The sequence below is a fragment of the Mesoplodon bidens genome, assembly GCF_964165515.1.
Source record: "Mesoplodon bidens genome assembly, contig: HAP1_SCAFFOLD_559, whole genome shotgun sequence".
Taxonomy (NCBI): Eukaryota; Metazoa; Chordata; class Mammalia; order Artiodactyla; family Ziphiidae; genus Mesoplodon; species Mesoplodon bidens.
This window is the reverse complement of record NW_027672685.1, coordinates 97,228-123,747: the sequence shown is the minus strand read 5'-3', so window position 1 is coordinate 123,747 and position 26,520 is coordinate 97,228. Positions and strand designations below refer to the sequence as shown.

Genomic DNA, 26,520 nt, shown 5'->3' with positions numbered 1-26,520 from the left:
ATACTTGGTACAAAATGTTATGAAGCAAGGACAGCAACTGCAGATGAGATGGTATAAGGGAACTGAGGGGTAGAGCCAGGAATGGGAATTTAGAGTGAGAGGTGACAGGAAGCCACCAGAGAAGTTAACACCTCTATAGAAATCATCAGAATACTCTGAAGGATACTGTACTTCCTACAATTACATGAAATAGGAGCTTGATATTTATACATTAAAATAAAAGGTAACCCCAGAAGATTTGGAGACAAATATATATTACATGTTTTCATATGCTTATGTAGGATTCTACAATATTCATAGGAAATTTAGAACTTAGGAATTTACTTAGGCAAATATATTTTCCCTTCAGTGGTTTCACTGGATGGCTGGTAGTTGAGACTATTGGTAGCAGGTGTTGAGAAACTAATTTATTAACCTAGTTCCAAAGCCCTTTCATTAGAGGTAGTGAAAATTGACAAGGAGATTGGAAAGATCAGCTTATCCTATTCCCAAAAGAACCTCTGAATTAAATCACTCCTGGCACCCCTCCATTCCCCACCTTTGATACACTGCAAAGTGCACTGTGTATCAGGGAATGTTTCTGGCACTGTTTGATGATTAGATCCTGCTTCATGGTGTGCTGTGTGACTCTCCTCACAACCAGTCTCAGGAAATATTGGAGAAACCTGGGATGTTATCCATCTTAGGCAGCATGGGATGCATGGGAGACCCTTTGTGACTTGCCGTTGAACAGTGAATAAGGCACCCTGGGACCTTTGATGACCTTGGTGTGCTGGAGATAAACTGAGTCATTGTTTCATCATGAGGAGCCCTTGATGATATATCACCTTGAAAAGTGCTTTTTTTAAGACGAACTCCTTTGATCTTGCTGAAAGATGAACTCAGCCTGGTTTCCCTAATGACTAAGTAAAGTAAGTTGCTTTGTACTTTGCTGTATGAGTTGAAGCAGCCAGTAGAACGGGTTAAACACAAGAGCTTTGGAGCAAGTAAGTCCTGAGATTGAATCTCGGTTCTGGTGCTTGATAACTTGACTGCAAGCAAGTAACCAATGATCACTTTACAGTGTTGTTTAGATTATTAAATGAGATCATGTATACAAAGTAGTTAGCACATCATGAGTATTTAATTGATAGCTAAAAACACAAAAAATCTAATTAAATACAGATTGGTAATTATCAGTAATAGCAACTTAGAAATTATAAACCCATAAAGGTTTATACCTTTGTAAAGATTTCTCCATATAGCTGACAGTCTTTTGTTAAACGTAATTTACACAACAATTTAGACTTTTACTCTGGAACTCTGCTTTCAGAGGTGACTGTTTCCTATATCTGAAGTTAAACTTGTAGAATGTCTGTGCTAGAATATATGATAAGAATATTCCTCTGGTTGCTCTTCAAAGCTAAGATTTTCTTTATATATGGTTTAGCTTAAGGATTTCTTAGACATACTTGTTCTTGTGTTAAGACAAAGTTACCAGATTAGACAGTTTTTAGGGTGTTAGTAGTAGATTCTGAGAAATTAGACAGACTTTTTATTAAATCCTCTGATACAAGGTATTCATTTTCCAGGTAACTGACTTAATAGAAAGGGTTAAGGTGCCAGGTAAGATTATTAAGCCAACTGGCCCAGGGATTCTGGGAGTAAATTTCAACCTTTGATTTAATCCAACTTAACCCAACTGAGCAAAACAACCAAAAGCAGCTTCCATAAACAACCTACAAATATGTACTGGGTTGTACCACTGAGATACCAAAGAGAGTATAAATCAGGTCCTTGTCTCCAGTCAAAGCACATAAGCCACAGAGAGTAAATAGGAGCACCATACATGTCGACCTCCTCCTGATCATGACACACTTTCAAATATTAGACCTTAATATTTAAGTGGCAGACAAACTTGAATATTCAAAATGACACTAAAATAAGATAGCAGCAACTACAAAGCAGACTCCACTACTGGGTAACGTTGTTTTGTGATGTCTATAAATCCCTCTGTAGGGGGCCTTTCCACTTGGCTGTCTTTTAACTTTATATTGTTGTTTGAGCAAAACTGTGCACTGTCCTGACCACATTCTCTTTTAGCCTCACAAGACAAAGATCCTTCATGTGCCAGGAAAAAAGGGGAACTTTTCTTTGCTGCCAGCTTAATTTATGCCTCTATATGCCTCAAGCTGAGTCCCACTTTACCTCGCAAGATGGCCCAGTCTACTCAGATAAACATTCCAACTGATAGATGTCCCTGAAATAGTAGGTGTAATCAATTGTAGAACCAATACATTTCACACTATGGGCAAAATTGGTCATCATATTTTGGTGGTTCCAGGCACACCAGTGTGCCTTGGCCAACTGATTAAGGACTTCATCTCTAACCAGAGTAGTCAAGAGCAGGGACATGGGTGGGAACTCATGTAGTCAGAGATAGCATCTTAGAGACAGACCTCAAAGGATGGGTAAGATTTACAATTGTAGATGCATAAATGGTGGCTATTCCAGGTGAGGAGAATAACGTCTGTTTCATTTACAGCATAAAGGATTTTCACTTCCAATTTTCCAATTATCTTTTCAACTTCACTTCTTCACTTCTTAACATGGGGTACAATCTCCATAACAATTCAATTTATCCAAAGTAGGTGGCACAAGTTTTCTACAATATTAGATCATGAAATGACAGGGCCCTCCTTTCACCTGACAAGGTACAAGGTACAAACCCACATGCTATTGGATTTATGCCTGCAAGAGTCCAACCGTGCCCTCCCAAATCTGATTTCTGACTTTCTCTTTTATCCATTGAATGTTTGTCAGAACACAAAATCCCCTTGACACTTTTCAGGACCAACCCTACCTGACTCCTTCCCAGCATTTGTCACTGTCAGCCTTTCCCTCATTTAAACCCTTCTCTCGCTTACTCTGACACCAAACTCTTGGTTCTCCTCTCCTTCTGATCATTCCTTCTCAGGCTCTTTTCCTCTGTCCCTTAAGTGCTCCCCAGGGCTCAGATTTTGGCCCTCTTCTCTCTTCTCACTCTACACGCTCACAAAGGGAAACTGTCTGGGGATCCTTAGAACTGTGAAATACCTTATTTGAGGTAAGCAAGCCCCTTAACGGAGCTCACTAGCTCTCAGACATTACTCTGCATTGGTTAAATAAAACTGACTCACAGGAATAAATAATGGGGAAAAGTTTGTTAGGGAAACTTCCAGCTACCGAATCTGCCCAGGAGGCAGGGACCACAACAGGAAAAATTTTGTAAGGAGTCTCAACTGAAACTTATTTTTTTGTTTTTATCAGGAACACAGGCCTTAAAAAGATAAGCACCTCTGAGCTTGTTTCCTAAGACATCTTATTTATCAGAATCCATTTTTAGACAGGACGTTCCAAGCGGGCTGGACTACACAATCGCGTTCACTGAGCTAACCCCAGCACCAGCCTGGGCCTAGCACCGAGCCGGTTAGGGGTTTGTCTATTGCACGGTGGCTCTGCCTGACAGTTCAGCCGTGCTGCGGCCCACTGGGGCGGGAGAGCAGGGAACGGAGCTAAGGTTGGCTCTGCTGAGAGGTGCTGCATTCAGAGTAACTCCTCGAGTAGCAGCAGACACCTGCCACAGGCTTAAGTCGTCTCCTCCTGACTTCACCCAGGTTCTCCTGCAACGAAAACAATCTAAGGAGTCGCCTCAGCCACAGCACATCTCGGGGCCGGGACTGCTCTGCCCACGCAGCAGCGCGGTGGAGGGCCGGGTGCGGCCCTGACGTCACGCTTGACCCCGCCCCTTAGGGGAGGGGCGTGAGCGCGGGAGCTCTGTTACATAGGCGCCTTCGTCCTATATAAGTGGCGCTAGAGGCCGACGGTGGGGTTTTGGGGAGATGGTTTTGCCGCCATTTTGTAGGGTGTTTGTTGCAGCGACAGGGAGAGAAGACGGCGGTTTGGTGACAGTTTACCAAAGGGCCTTTTGCTTTTGAGGAGGTAAGGTTTCGGATAGGGTGTTCTGGGCTGGGCGGTTTCCCAGTCTTTTAGGTATCGAAAGCCAGGTGTCAGAAAAACGACGGGATTCGGGGCCTCGGTGACCGGGGTTTCTTCGGGGCACAGCTCTGCTCGTGGCATTTGAAACCTAAAGTTGCCCCGGTGTCATGGTAGATTTAAAATCCAAGGGCGGAAAGGCCTCGGCTCTGCCGTTGACTCATCTCAGAGAGGCCAGGCCACTCATATCACGGCTCCTTAGGCCCATGACCCGTCCCGCCGATCAGAGTGAGACCCTGCAAGAGCCTCCTGGGGCAAGTGTTGTCCTAGATCAAGGCTTACTCTGGGTCCCTGGCCTCGGTCGTTTGTAGCATTCTGGGATTTTCCGAGGTCAGACTTCTGCCTCTGAGTGCGCCAAAGGCCCTGGCCAGGTGCCCTGGCGGAGAGGCAGGGGGTGGGGACTGGGCGTCTGAGGAACTGCTAGTTTGCAAGTCCAGGTGGTGGAATTTAGCTCGTGCTTGTGAGAGGTCAATACGGAGAGGCTCATCCTTTGTGCAAACTGTTTTTTTCCTAAAGTGGAGCATAGTATTGTTGCATCAGATGTGCATTTCTGATACTTTTGGATCACCCTGTCCTTGATTACTTAAGTAACCATGAAATGCTTATACTATTCTTAGGAAACAGCGCTCCAAACTGACCACGTCAACCACCTGGTCTTATTTTATAGGTATCTTTGTATGATTGTGCTCCATACATACACCCACAGGCTTCTTGTTATCCATTACATACAGTACTCTTGGAGCCATCTAATTATAACTTTAACCTATATAGATATTTTTATATAGATAACGTCAAATTGTTGGGTAATATAGGGTGTTAAAGGGCAGTAGAGAATCAGGTTTCTAAGATGGATATAAACATCTGATGTTTATTGTATCTGATGTTTTTATTGAAGGACGTCCAATGATTCTAACATGTAGGATTCTTTGTTACTAAGAAATAGTGTGATAATTCTAGATAGTTTTTCTTTTTTTTGTATGCGAAGGAACCTAATCTGTATAACCTGGATCTGGGATTCTTCTCTTGGCCCCCTGAGAAAATATCTCTGAACAGTAGTGGTGGTGGGGGGGGACAGCTTCCTAACAGCTGAATTAAATTTAAAGTAATGAACTTGGCTAGAGAAATAAAAACCTTTGGCTCTCCCAAGATGCTTATTTTAATACTTGCATATTGATAACTGTGGTTATTTAAGAATTCTGCCTTGGTGAGCTAGTTATGGCCTACTGATAGTAGAAGGAAAAAAACAAAACTGAAGCAGACACACGTGTTTTGCAAGAAATGCATTATAATAATCATAGTAATAAACCTCAGTCATCAGATGTTGTAATTTTGCTTGCTATGATTTAAGAATGCTTAACTAAACATTTTTAAAGAGTTCCTATGTGGTTAAAATATAATTTGGGTAATTGAAGGGTTAGAAGAATTCCACTAGAAATATAATTTTTTGATGGCTTTTCTGATGGTCTTTTGGCTCAGGTTAATTTGTAATGTCATTTATTTCAGTTTCCCATATTCAAATGACTATGTAAATCAGAATGCTCACTTATCAATTTCCAGTGAGAACCCTGACTCGAGTTTTAGGATTTTTGTTGGACCTAAGAATCAACAAGAGAAGTGAGTTAAAAGATCTAAATATTTGGTGGCTTCGGTCCCTGATGGCATGATACCTACATTTTCTTAGGGAATACCTCCCAGGAGATGCCTCATTTTAAAGTCTTTTAATTCATTTGAAATCTTTTAAATTTTTTACTTGAATTTGTTTGCTTGTTACTGAGTCATTTGGGCTAACTGAAGGAGGTTAACTAAGTTGGTTTTGCTCCATTTTACCTGTTTTCAGCTCCTTGCTGAGTTGTGAACCTCACCCTCTTCAACAGTTTGGACATCACTGTTAAAAACTTGACTGCTTTGTGAAAGAATTAAGATTTGAAGAGGCAGAATGGGATGACATTGTTAGAACACAGATCCTGATCCTGAATGGAACCTGTGAGGATGTAGTTGGAGCCAAGGAATTGTCACAATTATCTGATTTCAGTGTGACCATATTCATCCTTATAGGTTCATTTCTTTAGTCACCCCAGATCTACAACAAATATGTTTAATTTTAAGAATGGTTGCAGGATGATCTGAAAATAAACAGTCATCTCCTATATTCTATCCCTAAGTGTTTCTCTGAATTCAGTTATTTGTATCACAGTATTTCAACAAAGCTGCATGACACTTGTGATATTTGTTTTAAATTAGTTCACATTTAAAGTTAACATCAATAACTTAATAATTTGACTATATCAATAACTTAAGAGATTAGTAATAATTTACCATAGAAAGAAGGTAATGATAAAAATAAAACCAAAAAAGTTATTAATTTCTAGCTAGATATTATTGTCTACTGAAGGCTGTAAGCCTGAATCCTGACTCTTTTTTTAAAAATGGCAGTTAGCCAGTGTTAGTTGAAGATATGCACCAAGCTGAGAATTTATCCAGAAGAATGAAAAGAAAATGCATTAAGGTCTCACAGTGTTATCATTTAGTACTAGGTGTGTATGCCACTTAGAATCATCTGACATACCAGTGGGATAGTGCCTCCATGCCTTGGGAACCATTACCTATGCAGATTTTAGAACCTGTATGACCCCATGTGCTGGGTTTTTTCTATTTAATTAATATTAATGTGAAATATTTTATTTACTAAATATAACCGTCTGTAAATTCCACAACTCACTTTTCATTTCCATTAACAGATGAGGCATTCCAGAAGAACTCACTGCCCTGACTGGGATAACAGAGAAAGCTGGGGACATGAAAGCTACTGTGGAAGTCACAAACGGAAAAGGAGATCCCACAGTAGTACACAAGAGAACAGACATTGTAAACCACATCACCAGCTTAAAGAATCTTATTGGTAAATTACGCTTGAACTAGTACCATTTTAACACTAATAGTTGTAATGACTTGTCATTAGCTTATATAGCTTTCATCTGTCAGATTGTTTTATAAATCAGTCAACAAATACTCATTCAGAAAATATTTACTGAGTGCCTCTTATATGCTAGACACTGCTGTGAATAGAACAGAGTTCCTACTCTCACATATCTGTGTACATTTGGGAGCTGTAGGAAACAGTTGCTGGAGTCCCAGCTGCCAGTAATATAGTTGTGGGAAATGAGACACACGAAAGTTAAGTAAGTGATTAAAGGACCAGTGAGTGCCTTTAACTTGTATGTAGTAGGGAGAGCTGTACATTGGGGCACTTATTTAGGGTTCCACAAATGAGAGCTAATGAAGGGTCGGGAGGAGTTCATCCAGATGGAAAAATAGCATGTGGTGTGTGAGAATGTTAAAGTGTGTTGGGGATTAGTTGCTTATACTGTATTCTACAGGTTATATTTGTAGATAAGGCCAGTGGATATGTTTGGGATTTTTAGAAGCTTGGCTGTTGTAAGAAGGACCTCATTAAAAATTTCCAATGGCATGTGTCCTGTTCTGTTGTATTCTTACCAGTGTAAAATTTGGAGGTACTACGTTTATATAGAATTGAAGGAATTTTTCAAGTTCCTAAATGATTAAACAAAGCCTAGGTGAATAGAGTTTCTTTCATTCTGTCCTCCGTTAATTTCCCTTTCTCATTTGTTTTTGTTGGTTCCATGTTTTCTCCTTGTTTTGTGCAGATGTTCCACTGGGACTGTTTGCCAGATTGCTTTCTAAATTAGCCAACTGGCGTTATTTAAAAAACAGTATGCAATTTTTTTCCTTCTCCATGCCAAAACAGACTTGTTCTGTAGAACAGTGAGCTTGTTGTTAATCAGTGCAGACTAATCATTCTTCACACACTATCATATGGAGGGAAGAGGGAGAATCTATGCCAGGATTTCAATGACCTGAGCTAATTAATGTATTATACAAGAATATCTGTACCCTATATTATGATAACTACAAAATACTCTGTAAGCCTTAACACATAGTACTAACCATTCATGGATTTATTATGCATTGTATGTGTCGAAAGGAAGTGATATGAATGATGAACAGTTATTCATATTCACAATTAACCACATCAAGATGATACTGAGTCAGTGCAATAACCACTAGGCCAATAGTTTCTTCTTTGATATTGGCACCAGAGATGTCTGGTGGTAATTGCTCTCCGTAATCTGGAGTAATCTAATAGTCTTTTTCAAGATTCAAATCTTCATAAGAGTTTTTCTTTTGTAAAATTATTGGAAAAAAAATGAAAAATACAGAAGCATATAAAGAAGGTACTCTTGGTAGGATGCTAGTCCCTCATTTGGATGTAAAGTTATTTCTTCTGAAAAATATCTTTGTATACAAATCTTTGCCTCTGAATATTTCCTGAAAATAGGTTCTAAGAAGGGACAGTTTCAAGTGAAAGGGTGTGAACTCTTATAAGGCTCTTGCTACATATTCACATATTTTTCCACATATTTTTCTAGAAAGTTTGTACCAAGTTACACTCCCTACGACATGCTGTCACTAGTCTTGTGTATTTTGAAATGCCAAGAATAGTGTTTTCTTTTCATTTGAATGTTTAAATTTCTGCTGAATTTGTCCTCTGTCATGTGCTTATTGAACACTTGAATATTTTTTTAATTGAAGTCTAGTTGATTGTGAACATTATTTTTGTATTCTTAGCCTATTTTTTCTATTAAAGCATATTTTTCTTATGATTTATCAGCGCTTTTATTGTATATCAATTATCTTACCTTTTTTCCTATATATTTCAGAGTGTCTTTTCTTTCTGATTTGTAAGTAGCCTGTGAATTGCTCCCTTCCTACAAGCTTAATCAATTAATTCTACACAGGAAGACTGATGTGGCTGTGAACACTGTGAACACATTTTATATCCTTAAATGTCTTGTTGTAACATAGAGTATCAAGCCTTAAACCAGTGATTCTCAAACTTTAGTGTGAATAGAATCACTTTGGAGGTATGTTTAAAATGCATATTACCAGATTATTCAGTGAGTCTGACCTGGGGTCCAGGGATCTTCATTTTTAAAAATTCAGTATTTCGATATTGTTAATAAACAGACCACCCTTTGAGAAACACTGTTTTAAGCCCTTTAGCCTGGCATGCAAGATTTTGGATGATCTGTTCCCAGCTTATTTATTTGCCTATGTTCCCCTATGTGAAAATTGCTCTTGCTGAAATTGTCTACTTACTATTTCCTAAGTAACATGTAGACAAACTCATCTCTAAACCATTCTGGCTAAAAGTACTCTATAAATGTAAGATGGTCATATGCCATTTTTCTTTCCTGGCACCACTTCTACTTCCTACTTTATCCAAATCCTGATGTCCCTATAAGATGCAACTCTTCCCTTCTTTTTCACGAAATCTTCCCTGACCATTTTAAGCATTATGAGTTTTTTCTCCTAAGCACTCATATCCAGGCTTTCGGCATTTCCTGCATGGTTGAGTTTTGTTTTATTTTTGTGTGAGTAATCTCAAATTGAACAGTTATTTGTTGGCAGGGATTTTGCCTCATATATTTTTTATCTTCCACAGGACCTGTGTGGAAATAGAAACGAATGCCCATAGCCTCATTAGTCTTGGCTGTTTTAAAGAACTACAGTGAAATATTCACTGGACATTCAGTGACTATTTTTAGAAATTCAATCAGTCTGTTCATCCTATTCACTCTGTCCATATAGCCTTTATAATTCTGTAGACTTTGTTTATATAATCTCTAAGGCTCGGTTGTTGTAGGCTGAAGAGGTCCTCATCTTTTTAGTTTATCCTCATAGTATTACTTCACTCCATGTTTGTTATTCTATAGATTATTTATGGATTATCAGCAGCTCTAATTTCATGCACTAGTCCAGCTAAGGATTATTAGTGTTAGAGTTTTCCGATACATTTTAGACTTTTATGGGAAGGATGCCTTACAGAATTAAACAGATGCCCTTTAGAGTATGGTAATTTCTAGTTTGACGTATTGTAGATCTCTCCCTTAACGGTTCCAAGCAACTGATCAGATCCCTGACTTAGACCCAGATTTAGACCCTAATATCCTGAGTTGTTTCTCCAATGGCTAGAACTTAAGGCTGACACTGGGGAAAGGGGGTTTCTGCATCTCCCCAGCCTGGATTTGATGCCAGCCCTGTTGAGTAGCAGTTTTAGAGATGCTTCTCCTTTATTTTTGCATAAACCAGCCTCCTGAGAAAAAAGAATGACAACATATTCTGGGAAAAAGAACGAGGTTAGTGAGGGCAGTCTAGTTAACATCTGTCACTCCATTACTTGTCAGGATTATTTTAGCTGATGTGTCTGACTGGGCAGGTGTCCCCTCTCTCCCTCAGTGCTCCACGTGCATCCCTCTTGAAGCTTCACACTGTTGGAAAGGATACTCATCCCAGGTAGAGAGGGGTACAGGAAACTGGGTCAGTTGACTCTGTCTTTTTCTTTCCATCAAATCAAGGCTGCTTAACTGGAATCCATTGACTTCCTGAGGTCCATGATCTCTGAAATACCTTGCCAAGTATTGTTTACGCATTTGTGCATTTCTTAGGGGAGAGGGTCCATACCTCTCAATTAGATTTTCAAAGGGATCTGTAGATTCAGCAGTTGAGCACTATGGGGCTTACCTGGTGGTGCAGTGGTTGACAGTCCGCCTGCTGATGCAGGGGACACAGGTTCGTGTCCCGGTCCGGGAGGATCCCACATGCCACGGAGCGGCTAGGCCCATGAGCCATGGATGCTGGGCCTGCGCATCCAGAGCCTGTGCTCCACAACGGGAGAGGCCACAACTGTGAGAGGCCTGCGTACCGCAAAAAAAATAAAAAAAATAAAAAAAGAAGGTAAGCACTATGGCACCAGATGATGCTGTTTTCCCTGAATTCTTGTTTATTTCACAAGCAGGAGTGACAGGAAATTCAAAATGCAAAGGGAAGTAGGGGGTTGGGAAATCCTAAGCAAGCAATGACAAGAACCTTTTCTCATTTGAGGGGCATATATTTTGGATATTTTTGGCACATGAAGCAGCCTTCAAAAACTGTGTTGCCTATTTCTCAGAAAGATACAGGAAGCTCGAAATAGAGGAAAGGAGATGGAATAGGTGGTGTGTATGATAATATTGGCACATACAATAGGATTTAGAATGTGCTCTAAAACCATGGCAAATCGTTTTCCTTCTAGGGATCTCAGTGTAGTCATCTGTAAAATGAAAGGCCTGAAATATATTTAAGATTCCTTTTAGCTCTAATACACCTTTTGTGAAAGAACTCTGTGTGCCAGAGATACCTAACTTACATTAAGAAGGAAAGGAATCCTGTTTTGCCTGCCTCATGTTGTGTGTGGCTCTGCAAAAAGGAAGAGAGCTTAGTTACAGATGCATATATCATAAGATTGATGAATTTCAGAAGAGCAGTTTTGTGAATTTTTGGTCTTAACTTTCACCAGAAGGTAAAGGGACACTTAATCAAGTAAACACTGAATATGTTGAATGATTTGACCCAAGGTTTGTTCCTTCATAGCAGTATATATTAATAGAGATATATGTACCCATTTGCTTGTTGGTTAAAGTAAAATTATTTAAGTTTTGTGAGTTAAGTATAAATTCTAATTCATCAATTTGTATTTTTTTCTTTTATTGAGTTAGCTGTTGAAACCAGGAATTCTTGAGAGAATGTTTTATTTTAACCACGTTAAAATGTGGTTAAACGTTAAAGCATTCTAGAATGAAGAGAGTAATTTTAAATCCTTTAATGTGTTTGCAGTCATTATTTAGAAGCAAAGTTCTTGATTGAGAGATATTATCTGGACCAGAGATACAGTGATGAATACAGAAATGACTACTGCAAAAGATATGTTCCTAACATTGATGAATACAGAAATGACTACTGCAAAAGATACGTTCCTAACATTGATGAATACAGAAATGACTACTGCAAAAGATACGTTCCTAACATTGTTGAATACAGAAATGACTGCTGCAAAAGATACGTTCCTAACATTGATGAATACAGAAATGACTGCTGCAAAAGATACGTTCCTAACATTGATGAATACAGAAATGACTGCTACAAAAGATACGTTCCTAACATTGATGAATACAGAAATGACTGCTGCAAAAGATACGTTCCTAAGATTGATGAATACAGAAATGACTGCTGCAAACGATACGTTCCTAACATTGATGAATACAGAAATGACTGCTGCAAAAGATACGTTCCTAACATTGATGAATACAGAAATGACTGCTGCAAAAGATACGTTCCTAACATTGATGAATACAGAAATGACTACTGCAAACGATACGTTCCTAACATTGATGAATACAGAAATGACTGCTGCAAAAGATACGTTCCTAACATTGATGAATACAGAAATGACTGCTGCAAAAGATACGTTCCTAACATTGATGAATACAGAAATGACTGCTGCAAAAGATACGTTCCTAACATTGATGAATACAGAAATGACTGCTGCAAAAGATACGTTCCTAACATTGATGAATACAGAAATGACTGCTGCAAAAGATACGTTCCTAACATTGATGAATACAGAAATGACTGCTGCAAAAGATACGTTCCTAACATTGATGAATACAGAAATGACTGCTGCAAAAGATACGTTCCAAACATTGATGAATACAGAAATGACTGCTGCAAAAGATACGTTCCTAACATTGATGAATACAGAAATGACTGCTGCAAAAGATACGTTCCAAACATTGATGAATACAGAAATGACTGCTGCAAAAGATACGTTCCTAACATTGATGAATACAGAAATGACTGCTGCAAAAGATACGTTCCTAACATTGATGAATACAGAAATGACTGCTGCAAAAGATACGTTCCTAACATTGATGAATACAGAAATGACTGCTGCAAAAGATACGTTCCTAACATTGATGAATACAGAAATGACTGCTGCAAAAGATACGTTCCTAACATTGATGAATACAGAAGTGACTGCTGCAAAAGATACGTTCCTAACATTGATGAATACAGAAGTGACTGCTGCAAAAGATACGTTCCTAACATTGATGAATACAGAAGTGACTGCTGCAAAAGATACGTTCCTAACATTGATGAATACAGAAGTGACTGCTGCAAAAGATACGTTCCTAACATTGATGAATACAGAAGTGACTGCTGCAAAAGATACGTTCCTAACATTGATGAATACAGAAGTGACTGCTGCAAAAGATACGTTCCTAACATTGATGAATACAGAAGTGACTGCTGCAAAAGATACGTTCCTAACATTGATGAATACAGAAGTGACTGCTGCAAAAGATACGTTCCTAACATTGATGAATACAGAAGTGACTGCTGCAAAAGATACGTTCCTAACATTGATGAATACAGAAGTGACTGCTGCAAAAGATACGTTCCTAACATTGATGAATACAGAAGTGACTGCTGCAAAAGATACGTTCCTAACATTGATGAATACAGAAGTGACTGCTGCAAAAGATACGTTCCTAACATTGATGAATACAGAAGTGACTGCTGCAAAAGATACGTTCCTAACATTGATGAATACAGAAGTGACTGCTGCAAAAGATACGTTCCTAACATTGATGAATACAGAAGTGACTGCTGTAAAAGATACGTTCCTAACATTGATGAATACAGAAGTGACTGCTGTGAAAGATACGTTCCTAACATTGATGAATACAGAAGTGACTGCTGCGAAAGATACGTTCCTAACATTGATGAATACAGAAGTGACTGCTGCGAAAGATACGTTCCTAACATTGATGAATACAGAAGTGACTGCTGGGAAAGATACGTTCCTAACATTGATGAATACAGAAGTGACTGCTGGGAAAGATACGTTCCTAACATTGATGAATACAGAAGTGACTGCTGGGAAAGATACGTTCCTAACATTGATGAATACAGAAGTGACTGCTGCGAAAGATACGTTCCTAACATTGATGAATACAGAAGTGACTGCTGCGAAAGATACGTTCCTAACATTGATGAATACAGAAGTGACTGCTGCGAAAGATACGTTCCTAACATTGATGAATACAGAAGTGACTGCTGCGAAAGATACGTTCCTAACATTGATGAATACAGAAGTGACTGCTGCAAAAGATACGTTCCTAACATTGATGAATACAGAAGTGACTGCTGCAAAAGATACGTTCCTAACATTGATGAATACAGAAGTGACTGCTGCAAAAGATACGTTCCTAACATTGATGAATACAGAAATGACTGCTGCAAAAGATACGTTCCTAACATTGATGAATACAGAAATGACTACTGCAAAGGATACGTTCCTAACATTGATGAATACAGAAATGACTACTGCAAAGGATATGTTCCTAACATTGATGAATACAGAAATGACTACTGCAAAGGATATGTTCCTAGACGTTATCACACAGATGTTGAAAGCAGTTATCGAATTCACTGCAGTAAATCTTCAGTCCGAAGCTGGAGAAGCAGTCCTAAAAGGAAGTGTAATGGACACTGTTCAAGTAATCAGTCACTTTCGGTATGATTGATTTTGTTTTTATTTTGGGTGGATACTTATTTGTGTGTAAAAGCTCTTACTGAGCCAATAAGTTTGAAAAAGTTTATAATACTATATGAATATAATTGTGTTTATATTACTTGAATCCTTAAAGGAAACTTCCAAATTCTTACAACTTATCTGCATTTATTAGTAAGTCCTCATTTGCCCACATTTACTCATTTTCTGCAGACCAGATCATGAGGTTCTTGATTTTAATGTTAAAAATATTTTTATCTTTTATAACATAATCATATGAAAAGATGAAGCACCCATCTTTTCTTTCATCTTAAACATTTTTTACTTTAAAAGAAACCCCTTTTCCAGTACTTGGAGACAAATGTCGAAAGTTGCACTGGTGGATACTTACCCTGTGTATAGCACAATCTGCAATTAGTTCCATTGGAGTTCTGAAAGTGGGTGCTGAAGGGGAAATTATTGTCCAGAAAGCCTGCCCTTTTTTTTTACACTCATGAATCTTCACTTGTTTGCAGTAAACTATGAATTATTATTTTCCTCCCCAAGTTTTCTTCACTAGAACTATCATTGATTAGATCAAACATTGACATTAGCCTTTATTTTCCCCTTTTATTTAAATAAGTATGTTTAAAAATATTGCTAAGTATCAATTTGTACTAATCTTGACATTTTAAAACATTTTCCTGCCAAACTAGACATTTCAACTCACAGCATAGGCTATTTTATAACGAGATTAATAGATCATGACATTGCATTCTTTAAATTTCAGACTTCAATTAAGTCAGTATTTTAGAGACAATTGTGTTGTTTTTTCTATTGCCACTTTAAGTAACTTATCTGAAAATCTTGCCATGTTTTTCTTCTGTAACATAAACTGTGTCCTGTGAATTTCTGGGGACTGAATTTGAAATTGCTCCTGCCAACTGTTCGTGGCCTGGTTCTTATCTGAAGGCCTGAATATCTCCCCGCTGAATGAATTGCGTATTCTGCCCTGAATTCACTCTGCTATATTGATTGGCAGGACGATCTTGGTGCTGCCCACTTGCCGTTCCAGAAGAGCCACCAAAGGAAAAGATCCAGGAGTATAGAAGATGATGAAGAGGGTTACCTTATCTGTCAAAGTGGAGACGTTCTAAAAGCAAGATGTATAGAATATTTTTCAACACTTTTTAAACTTTGCAGACAGAATAATCTTTTTAAGAATAGTTTGTCAGCGGGGGGCTAAAGAACTCTTCATTGTTTTTTTGTTTTTTTTTGTGGGTTTGTTTGTTGTTCTTTTGTATTTCTTCTTTTCTATAGAGTTTAAATATTTCTACTCTAAAGTTCCAAAATAATCAGTGGAATTTGAGATTAGAGCAAGAAAGATAGCTCTATCTAAATTATTTTTGTAGCAGCTGAAAATAAAATAATTTGAGTGCTGGAACCTTAATTATGCTTTAATAGAGAGCATTTGAAAAAATTCCACACTTAAGCATTCATTATTTGAATAACTGATAATTTGTACTCATGTACTTACACTTCTTTCTCCCCCCTCACTTTAGATGAAATCGTGAACACTTTGGGAGAAGGGACCTTTGGCAGAGTTGTAGAGTGCATTGATCATGGCATGTAAGTTTGTTGTTTTTCTTTTTTGAACATTCTGATATTTTTGGTGGAGAAGGATCCATAATTTAGATGAAATGGAATTTAAGTGGTAGCTATGTGTTTTCCTGGGAGGTATAAGTATTCAAAAGTTCTTGGACTGTGTATGATTTATTTACCATAAGTATGGATTTTGACCAAGAATGTTGAAAATTTTTATCAGATGGAGTTCATTGAAATTAATGTCTGTGTTCAAGTGAAGACTTTCCCAGAACTTAGGTCCTTAGCTTTCTATAAGAGATTTGGAGTGCTTTACCCTACTTTTGAATTGCAGAGACAATAAATTAGCATGTCTAATCTTCTTGGTTCAAAAACTTTTATTTCCAAAGGATAATATTTGCACGTTAGGGTTGGCTTCTCAAACTATAAATAAATTATATTACTTGAAGCCTACAGAATAAAGTCCAGATTCTTTAACGAGTTATACTAAACTTTTTGTTATTTGACCCTCTCTGCTTCATTTTCATGTTTTCCTCTAGGATCTCTATTCTGCGGTTGCAAATTTTTTTGTAAGTGAACGTCTTACAACAGTTTAGTGGAAACTGCACATTTCTAAATTGACATCTCAACTTTTCATCATAAAATAGTTGAGGGTGTAATTTCCAGCTTATTGTAAATGGAGATTTTTTTTAAAAAAAACATATCTCTCTTTCTAAATATGTTTGGGGGACTCTAAATACAGTAGCTTGATACCTCCTGTCATCCATGAACAAACTTTTCTTGAATACTTAGAAATGCTTTATCTTGAACTTAAATTTTACTTCTCTTTTCATAAAGAATATTATCCTAAGTGTCTTTTATTATCACCCTTTCCTCTCTATGACAAAAATGTGAACATAAAGTAAAATTTTAAGATATTTTGAAGTACTTTGACTTAGGAAAGTTGCTAAGAATTCCCATCTCTTCTTCACCCAGATTCCACAAATGTTAACATTTTACAGTGTTTAATCATTCTCTATATTTACATGTTATATGTATTTTCAAGTTTTGCCAGCTTATCTACAACCTGGTTCACATTTCACTAGTTGTCCCATTTAGGTCTTTTAAAAATTTCTTGAAGTTCCAAGACTTGAGTATTTGAGATATTCCAATGAATAGTATTCAATTGATCAAGTAAATATCTGTTACAAATTTTGATACTTATTAGACCTAAAATATACAATGTAATTGAAAATATATCTTTTATTGAGATGGTTGGGGCCTTTGAAAAATGAGTTCCTGTGTCCATAGATAAATCTTACTGTTTTAACATTAAGTTTCCATTTTTCTTTTTTTTAATTGACAAGTAATATGAAAGCTTATAAGTTTAAGGTGTATAATGTTGGTTTGAACATTTATATACTGCAATATGATTACTATAGTAGCATTAGCTAACACCATTATCCATTTTTCATTTTTATAGCTATTAGCACTGTTCATTTTTATAGCTTATTAGCAGTTAGAAAACTTGTCCATATGATGAAATAGATGAGACTAGAAGAAGTTTTGTCACAGCAGTTTTATAGTAATTCTTTTAAGTCTTGAGATATATGCTATACATCATAGGGAGATAGATAAATCATTAAAAATTTATTTTGATGATTATATATCAGCCCACAACTTCATTGGGACCTTGTCAAAAGAAATGAGTTTGGAATAGGTTTGCTATCCAGCCACTAGAAAAATTTTTGCCTCAAAGAATTTTTTCTTTCTTTTTTATAAACAGCCTGGTGCACAAACCTTGCCATATTAATTTCACGTGCATGGGGTTCTCTTTTGTAAAGTGGGAAGGCCATAGTGAAAAATGCAGGGTTGACTGCTGGCTTGTATTCAAGAAGATCAGGTTTAGAAAAGAGGACCGAAGGAAGCTGAAGATTTGGAAATCCTTTTCCTCAAAATCATTTACGGCTTTTTTTTTTTGGCCGCGCCACATGGCTTGCGGGATCTCAGCTCCTCGACCAGGGATTGAACCTGGGCCCACGGCAGTGAAAGCTCATGTCTTAAGCCACTAGACCACCAGGGAATTCCCTCTGTACTTTTTAGGAAGTACTACAGATGCCCCGGTCTAAAACACGCTACCCTACATTGTTGCTATTTATACCTATTCGCATCCGTGAATGCACTAAACATTTTTTTGGCTTGATGACTTATTGCTGGTGTCTCCTTTGCCAGAATTATCTAACAAACTGATAGTTGTCTTTCTTCTCTGAAGAAGTCTGAGCTCCCCTAACTCTGATGGTTAGGATCTTTCTTCTCTCTATTCCTTATACCAGGCACTTCTAACCTTATGGTAAGTTGTTCAAGTGTCTGTCTTTTCCATTAGTCTGTGAGGTACATGGAACAAGCTCTTTTTAACAGTGATTCCAATGCAACATCTGGCACATTCGGTCTAGCCTGGCGAATGAGTGAATGTTTTCAGCAGTAGTATGTTCAAGGTTTATATTTTTATCCTTTTTTTTAAAAAAAACTACTTATAAAATCTAGGTAAATTTTAACTTTTGGAAACAAACATTAACGTTCATAAGTATTAAGAGAAATCATCACTCTGTATAATGTATATTTTGTCAAAATGTTTTGAAAAAAATGTTTATAGATCTGCTATAATATACCCTGAAAGATTATTTTAGGAAAATAGCATAGAGTGATTGGTACTTAACAAGGTGATGCTTTAGAGCAGGTGTCCCCAACCCCTGGGCCGTGGACTGGTAGGAACTGGGCCTAACAGCAGGAGGTGAGCAGTGGGCGAGTGAGTGAAACTTCATCTGCTGCTCACCATAGCTTGCATTGCCACCTGGACCATCACACCCTCCCCTCAACCATGGAAAAATTGTCTTCCATGTAACCGGTCCCTGGTGCCAAAAAGGTTGGTGACAGCTGCTCTAGAGGATACATGTCTTCAACGCGCTTCTGTACATTTACCATTTTCATTTTGTTTTTAAGGGGTGGCATACATGTAGCAATGAAAATCATAAAAAATGTGGGACAATATCGTGAAGCAGCTCATTCAGAAATCGAAGTATTGGAACATTTAAATAGTACTGATCCCAATAATGTCTTGTAAGTAATAAACTTGGAACTGTGATCCATTATGTTACATGAAATAATCAGAATTCTGTGAACTGAATTATTTGTATTCTGATCTGTTTCAGCCGATGTGTCCAGATGCTAGAATGGTTTGATCATCATGGTCATATTTGTATTGTGTTCGAACTCCTGGGACTTAGTACCTATGATTTCATTAAAGAAAATAGCTTTCTGCCATTTCAAATTGACCATATCAGGCAAATGGCATATCAGATCTGTCAGTCAATAAATTGTAAGTATACTTGTTAAATTTTTAAATACCAGTAAATTAAAGGTTTTATTGGACAAGCAACATATCAAACCATTGTCACTAAAAATGCACGTTGCAAGTAAAGATGAAACCACTTTTGATCCCTACCTCTACTACTAATTCTCCTTTCCCCCGGTACAGATTAAATTTGTAAGTGAAACTAATAATGTCTTTTTGTTCTTTTGTAGTTTTGCATCATAATAAATTAACCCATACAGATCTGAAGCCTGAAAATATTTTATTTGTGGAGTCTGACTATGTAGTCAAGTATAATTCAAAAATGGTAAGTTACACTTGTTTTAATTTTGGTAGTTGTCTTTAAAATTAATTTAACTTGGTGATCCTTGGATGAGGAATTTTACCTTTGAGGCTTATTATATCCTGACGTTTAACCCAAAAAGGGTAATCCTTTGCCTTTCTCATGGGGTTATTTTGAAAATCAAATAGAGAATTCATGTGCAAGCCTTTTGGATAGTGCTATAAAATATTTCATATCTTTATTGATCTTTGTGTTTACTTAACTGTATCTCTAGAAACGTGATGAACGCACACTGCAAAACACAGATATCAAAATTATTGACTTAGGAAGTGCAACGTACGATGATGAACATCATAGCACTTTGGTATCTACACGGCATTACAGAGCTCCAGAGGTCATTTTGGGTTAGTAGATACCAGACTTCCTGATATTTTAATTGAAAAAGAGATATTTTGTTCTCTATAGCTTTTATTGGGGGGCAGGTAGTTGGGAGATAGCTGTAATTTTCTTAGCAGTGTACAGAAAATGTTTTCTGTTTTCATAAAAGCTGTCTGGACATTGCTATAAATATTTTTCCTGAGTGGGAAAAATGTGATATCATCTGTAAAGATATTCCAGGTGGTGGTTCTTTTTGAACAAGTCAGTCTTACAAGATCATAAGAGAACAAGCTGTATTGGCTAAGTCCATGACAGCAGTGTGATTTTGAAGCGATGTGGGCACCTCTTTTCGTCTCATCACAAAGCATGGTGCTGGGGAAAATGCTAAAGATTTGGCTGGCAGACGTCTAGATGTAGGGTGGATGGAGGTTAAGAGGAGAAGAAAGAGGGGCTAGTCTAAGAGGAGAGCTTCTTTGATCATCTTTGACATGGGAAAGCATGGAAAGGAAAATTAGTTAAGGTGCAGGGTTTTTCAATATTAATAAAAGGGAACTCAGTGAGGGAGAGCACATCTTATGCCTCAAAATTTAAAAGTTCGAGACCGAGTCATGTTGATAGAGCAAGGAAGTCAGGGATGGATTTGGGGGCTTGGAGACAGTGGGAAAAATTCAGATCAGGTGATATTGGGAGATAGTTAAATGGTATAAGCATATTACTTTGCCAAAAGTAAGTTTCAACCGAGGTTGATAGTAAAACATCTTTGTGGAATCAGTCTTTTCCACTTTTTACCTTTTGTCTAAGAGGACTTGGTAGTTGAGAATATGAGTGTGAGAGCAAACTAATGATGTTTACCTAGAGTAAAGAATTAGTAAAAGGGACAGGAAATTAAGAATAGTTTGTAGTGCTGGCTAGTAGAACTTTCCATGATGATAGAAATGTTGTATATCTGCACTATCCAACATGGTAGCCATTAGTAGCCACACGTAGACTACTGTGTACTTTCAGTATAGCCAGTGTGACTGAGGAACTGAATTTTAAATTAATTAAACTTTTCGATTTAAATAACCACATGTGGCTAGTGGCTACCACATAGGATAGCACAGGTTTGGAGCTCATCTTTGAGATTGATGTTACTAGGATTTCTGCTTAGTATGGTCTGAAAGAAGCTGCTGTGTTGCAGTAGTTTAGAAAGTGTATTCATGGTTGAGGACTGAAGCCTGCAATGAAGGTAAAAGAAAAGAGTGTGGGAGGAGATTGTGGACAGATAGGTATTTTCAGAGCTTAAAAAGAGATAACTTGCTGTGTTTTATCAATTTTAAGAAGAAGATTTTTCTCCACATTTTAACATGTGAGGAAACATAAGACAAAACGGCATTTTTTCTTGGTTATTGGTTCATAAAACAGTGGTGTATCTTACAGTTAGTTAATGGCCTCCTCCTAGATTGTGTAAGATACAGTGATTCCTAGTAATAATACAGTCCCATGTGTGGCCAGGCTGGGGATAGTTGATATAAATCTGAAATTGGGGTTATTGGTGTTTAGGAAAAGAAATGAACAGATGGGAAGATTAGAAGGGTTCTTTGTGTGTTTGTGAAGTGTTACTCCTGAGGATGAAGGCAGAATTAGGTTGAAGAGGAAGATGTTGTCAGGTGCCACCACTGAGGAGGGCAGTTGGTCTCATGTCTTGGGTGTTGGTAGTAAACAGAAGTTGGTAAAAGTGAATGATGTGAAATTCCAAAGAGTATGAGAGCTGAGCCATAAGAGAATGAGGTAGTTTACAGTCACTTGGGAGAAAGCTGGACTGGGAGACAGGAGTGGCTGGAAAAGAAAACTTTCATCTTAGATCCAAGCTCTATCATTTGCAGATTTTGTATGTGTTACTGTAAGTAGAAACCATGCTCCATTATCCTTTTGTTCAAGTGATAAGTACCATGAGGGTTAACAAAAATGGCTAAATCATAGTCAAGTTCCTTGAATATATTGTTTCTTCCTTTGTCTTTAAATTCAGTAATGTTACTGAAAGTAAGTGAAATGTCTTTTAAAGTAGGTTTTATTTGTACATTATTTTTTTATTAAAAACTTAATCTATAAAAGGTTAAAACATCTGTATGGTTTAGGTTTACTCTTTTCCTTTCTAAATAGATAGAGACTTAAGGCTAGGTGTTTTTTTCTTTTCTGAATAATGTTACTATTGAGAATTCTGAAGGAGAAAATATATGATCATGTATAGACAACCTGAAAGTACATATATAGATACCTCTCTATGTGAACTTTAAATATCTGTATAATTCTGCTTATGGGTGACACTGCTTATAATATCCATTATAATTCTTACATAATTTATGTGACACTACTATTTCTTTTAATGGAAGAAATAAACTCAGATATCAAGCTGATGGTAATTGATAAGGGGTTAGTAATTACACTCTGAGGATAATTATTGACCTATGTTTGCACTAATAAAATGTAAAATTTCATAGAACAACCGTTAAGTGGGTATAACAGTGCTCCTCATTGCACAAGCAATTCAGAGACTATGGAATATTTGCTAACCCCTCTTACTTTCCATAAAATGCCTCCTCCCCCAGGTTAAAATACTGTAAGTTGATACAAGGATATGGAGGACTCTGAAAGCATACTGAATAATGTTTGGTATAAAACTAAAAATGTAAACCCTGAATTTACTATCATATTCTCCTAAATGGGCTATATAAAGAGAGCACCCACATAGGAAAAGATATTGTGTATTGGCAATTAAAAATGGTTGCATAATAAAATGTTTGGTTTTGTTTTTAAATAGCTTTAGGTTGGTCTCAGCCATGTGATGTTTGGAGCATAGGTTGCATTCTTATTGAATATTACCTTGGTTTCACAGTCTTTCAGGTATGTATTTAGTAAATGTTACTTACTGATTCATAATGAGCTTTAATGTTAAAGGCATGTTAAAGTTTATGTTTCCATATTGGAAAGTTGCCCTAGTGTCATTATTCTTAAGATGTAAACTTCCATGTGCAAAATAGTCATCCTTCTCTAAAACCATAGTCGAATGAAATACTCTCAGTGAATGGTCATAATTCATTCTGCATGTGGAGCTTTTAAACACGTGGTTCATATTGACTTCATATGATCCATTTTATTGTGATGCTCCTTCATAAATTTACATTAGTGTTACTATGGTCAGTTTTAATTCAGCTCTGGTTATGTTGCACTTTTATTAAAAGAATTCAGAAACAGTAAGTTGTATTAAGCATGTATGACACCCTAGGCACATTTCTAAGCACTGTGTGTATAAAAATGAAAAGACAGCATCTCTCTCCTCAAGGAAGACATACACAGGATAGACATGGGAAAACGTACAGTACAATGTGATACTTGCTATAATGGAACAATGTAGAAGGGAACCCAGAAAAGGTGAACGGTTAAGTTTCCTTCGAGAAGGCATCACTGAGGAATAGGGAGTTTAATCCAAGCTATAAGGAAGAGTAAGAGTTTGTCAGAAAACTAGAGTGTGTGATGGCCATATCAGGAAGAAATGGTATTCATAAATGCAAGAGGCATAAAGGAAGCTACTCTAGTTGAGGAAGGATGAATAGTGCTGCCGGAGTGTCTTGGATAAATAGGAAAATGGTGTCAGTAGGCAAGTACTGATTCATAGTGGACTTGTTTGCCATAGAAAGGTATTTGTTTTATCCTAGGAGTCAGTGGTTTCCAAATGTAGACCGGTCTAAAATGAAAATGATTTTGTAGGGTTGCCGTTCTGGCTTTCATTTAGAAATTATCTCTCCTCTTTTTTTTTGGTATTAAAATGTTCTTTCTATGAAATGATAATAGTTATTGGCTTACTTGGCAGAACAAAAAGGAGAAAATGTTATTTAGGTCTCTACTTGTTTTCCTCATAATTTTGCTTATGTCGGAAAACTAAAAGTCTTGAAAGCTTCAAGTGGTGTAACCATTGGAGAACTTTAAGAGGGTTGTGATTTGATCAAGGTGTGCTGTTGGATGGGGTGAGGGTGGTTAGGAAGTTCCTGGCTAATACTGTCAAGGTTGCTTTGAGGTTATGGCAATGCAGGATGAGGAGGGAGGAAGCTGTGATGAATTATAAGTCACTTAGGTGGCTGTTGCAGAATATATGTGTTCACTGCTATGGGGCACCTCACCAAACTTCTGTCTACTCCGTAGAGATCTGTTAAAAGTACTCTGAGTTTGTAGACAAGTTTGATATCTAGAACATAGCTGTCAGACATTTCTCGGGGGTGGTGTCTGGTTTTGTGGTAGTAAGCTATAGGGTCAAGGAAAAAGTTGAGCACAGTGCATGCTTTCTTCATTCTGACACATATAAAATCCTTCAGATGGTTTTATGATTGTAAATCATTCTGAGATCTTAAGCGTCGATTATTAACTTTGGTGTGAGATGTGGTTTATATTTTAATTCCACCCTCCAAAATAGTCTTCAACTAAGGAACTTTTTGAAGATAATGGAGCTTGTATTATTTATTCCTGTCATGACTTAAGAACATTTTGAAAGCAGTGTGCTAGGCACAGTAGTTAATGGATTTAAAAAGCATTGCACATAGACTCTGCTCTTCAGAGCAAGGATTGGCAAACTATATCCTATCTCATGCCTGCTTTAAAAAATGAAAAAGAATATGTGGTGGAGACCATCTGTGACCATCCAAGCCTAAAATATTTACTATCTGGTCCTTTATAGAAGAAGCTTTCCAGCCTCCGCTTAGGAGTCTACCATTTAGTTTAACAATTTATTCTACTTTAGCCAAAGCTCTGTTACTGTGTAATTTAAGAATATGAGTTTTGAGTTGGGTTCACAGCTCAGGTTTACTCATTGATGAGCTATATGAGCTTGAGCTAGTATCTTAACCTCTTTGAAAGTTATGTTCCCACATTCCTAGCTCAAGGTTGTTGTAAGAATTATTGGGACTGTATTTTTATTGTCTAGGATTAGTGTTACAAAGTTGCTATCCATTGGGTAATGGAGGTTAGTTAAGCAACCGATAAAATGAGTAGCCAGGTTTTTGGTAATCTTCCCAGTCATCCCTCAGTTAAACAGTGCAAGTAATACAAATAAGGAAAAACTGTTCTGTTTTACATTAAACAAATTATTCGAACATTGTAAATCAACTGTACTTAAGTAAAATATACTTAAAAAGTTGTTCCTCAATCAGCTATACAAACCTTACCAATTCATTTCAGAAATCAGACAATCAGTGTAGCTCATTCAGTTTTATTCCATCTTTGAAGTAGAGTGTAATATAAATTGTATAGATGTCTAATCTAGTCCTTTTATGGAAACACTATTTTCTTTTTTTTTCTTATCATTTATTTATTTACTTTTTTGGGGGGTTTACATTGGGTCTTCATTCCAGCACGTGGGCTTCTCTCTTGTTGCGGTACGTGGGTTTTCTCTCTCCACTTGTGGTGTGTGGGTTCCAGAGTGTGTGGGCTCTGTAGTTTGTGGCTCGTGGGCTCTCTTGTGGTGGGCAGGCTTAGTTGCCCCGCAGCGTGTGGGATCTTAGTTCCCCGACCAGGGAGCGAACCCACGTCCCCCGCATTGGAAGGTGTATTCTCTACCACTGGACCACCAGGGAAGTCCCGGACACACTGTTTTCTTGTGTTATCCTTTTATGTGCATGTAGGGAAATGGAAAGTGCTAAGTTTCTTTTTCCTATTTTTTTAGACTAATGATGATAAAGAACACCTGGCAATGATGGAACGTATATTAGGACCCATACCAACACACATGATTCAGAAAACAAGGTATGCTTTTTGAGATTAAAGTCCTTATTGTGTACATGCAGTGGCCTATATTCAAACTATAGAAAACCCATCTTTGTTGTTATTGCTTATTCCAAAGACTGTAGATTTTGGATTATTTTTCATGAAGTCAAGTTTTTGAAAAGTAATGCAATATTTACTTTGTGATCCAGTAAATAAAGTCGTGTTTTTATACTCAGGTTAACCTTTGCATAAATGTTTTCCTAGGTTGATTTAAAAATAATACATAGAGTAGTAAAACGAGCTTGATTTTGGAGTCCTATCTAAATTTGAATTCCAGACTGTTGCAAACCACATGTACGTCTTTGGACAAGAATACTATAAGTGGTTTCAAAACATAGCTTCACCGCAGAAGTCATCCAGGGAATTGTTAACGATTTCTAGCCCCATTCCAGATCTAGTGAAATCAGAATTTACAGGAATGGATCTAGAAACCTCTGTTTTTGAAGCTGGCATTGTTTCACATATGGTACAACTTAGGTGGGATACTAAAACTTCAGAGGGTATAAGATTAGGAAAAATACCATATAAGGTATCCAATATAATTATTGCTGAGATTTTTAGAAATTGTATGTTTATGTATATATAGAGAGATGTCTATGGTTCCATATTTTCCCCCAATCCCCTGTTTGGGGCAGGGTAAGAATGTGG

General features: G+C 37.2%; 1 pseudogene across 1 annotated transcript in view; it reads left to right on the top strand.

Moving 5' to 3' along the window:
* LOC308609840 (dual specificity protein kinase CLK4-like) overlaps nucleotides 1-26,520 on the top strand; it is a 36,063-nt pseudogene that overhangs the window by 9,169 nt on the left and 374 nt on the right. Inside the window, exons 2-13 of the transcript in view lie at nucleotides 6,753-6,913; nucleotides 10,281-10,389; nucleotides 11,749-11,804; nucleotides 14,310-14,491; nucleotides 15,543-15,633; nucleotides 16,030-16,096; nucleotides 19,049-19,165; nucleotides 19,258-19,424; nucleotides 19,631-19,725; nucleotides 19,976-20,105; nucleotides 22,880-22,962; nucleotides 25,772-25,851. The product of the transcript in view is annotated as a dual specificity protein kinase CLK4-like (transcript). The remainder of the gene's footprint in view (nucleotides 1-6,752; nucleotides 6,914-10,280; nucleotides 10,390-11,748; nucleotides 11,805-14,309; nucleotides 14,492-15,542; nucleotides 15,634-16,029; nucleotides 16,097-19,048; nucleotides 19,166-19,257; nucleotides 19,425-19,630; nucleotides 19,726-19,975; nucleotides 20,106-22,879; nucleotides 22,963-25,771; nucleotides 25,852-26,520) is intronic.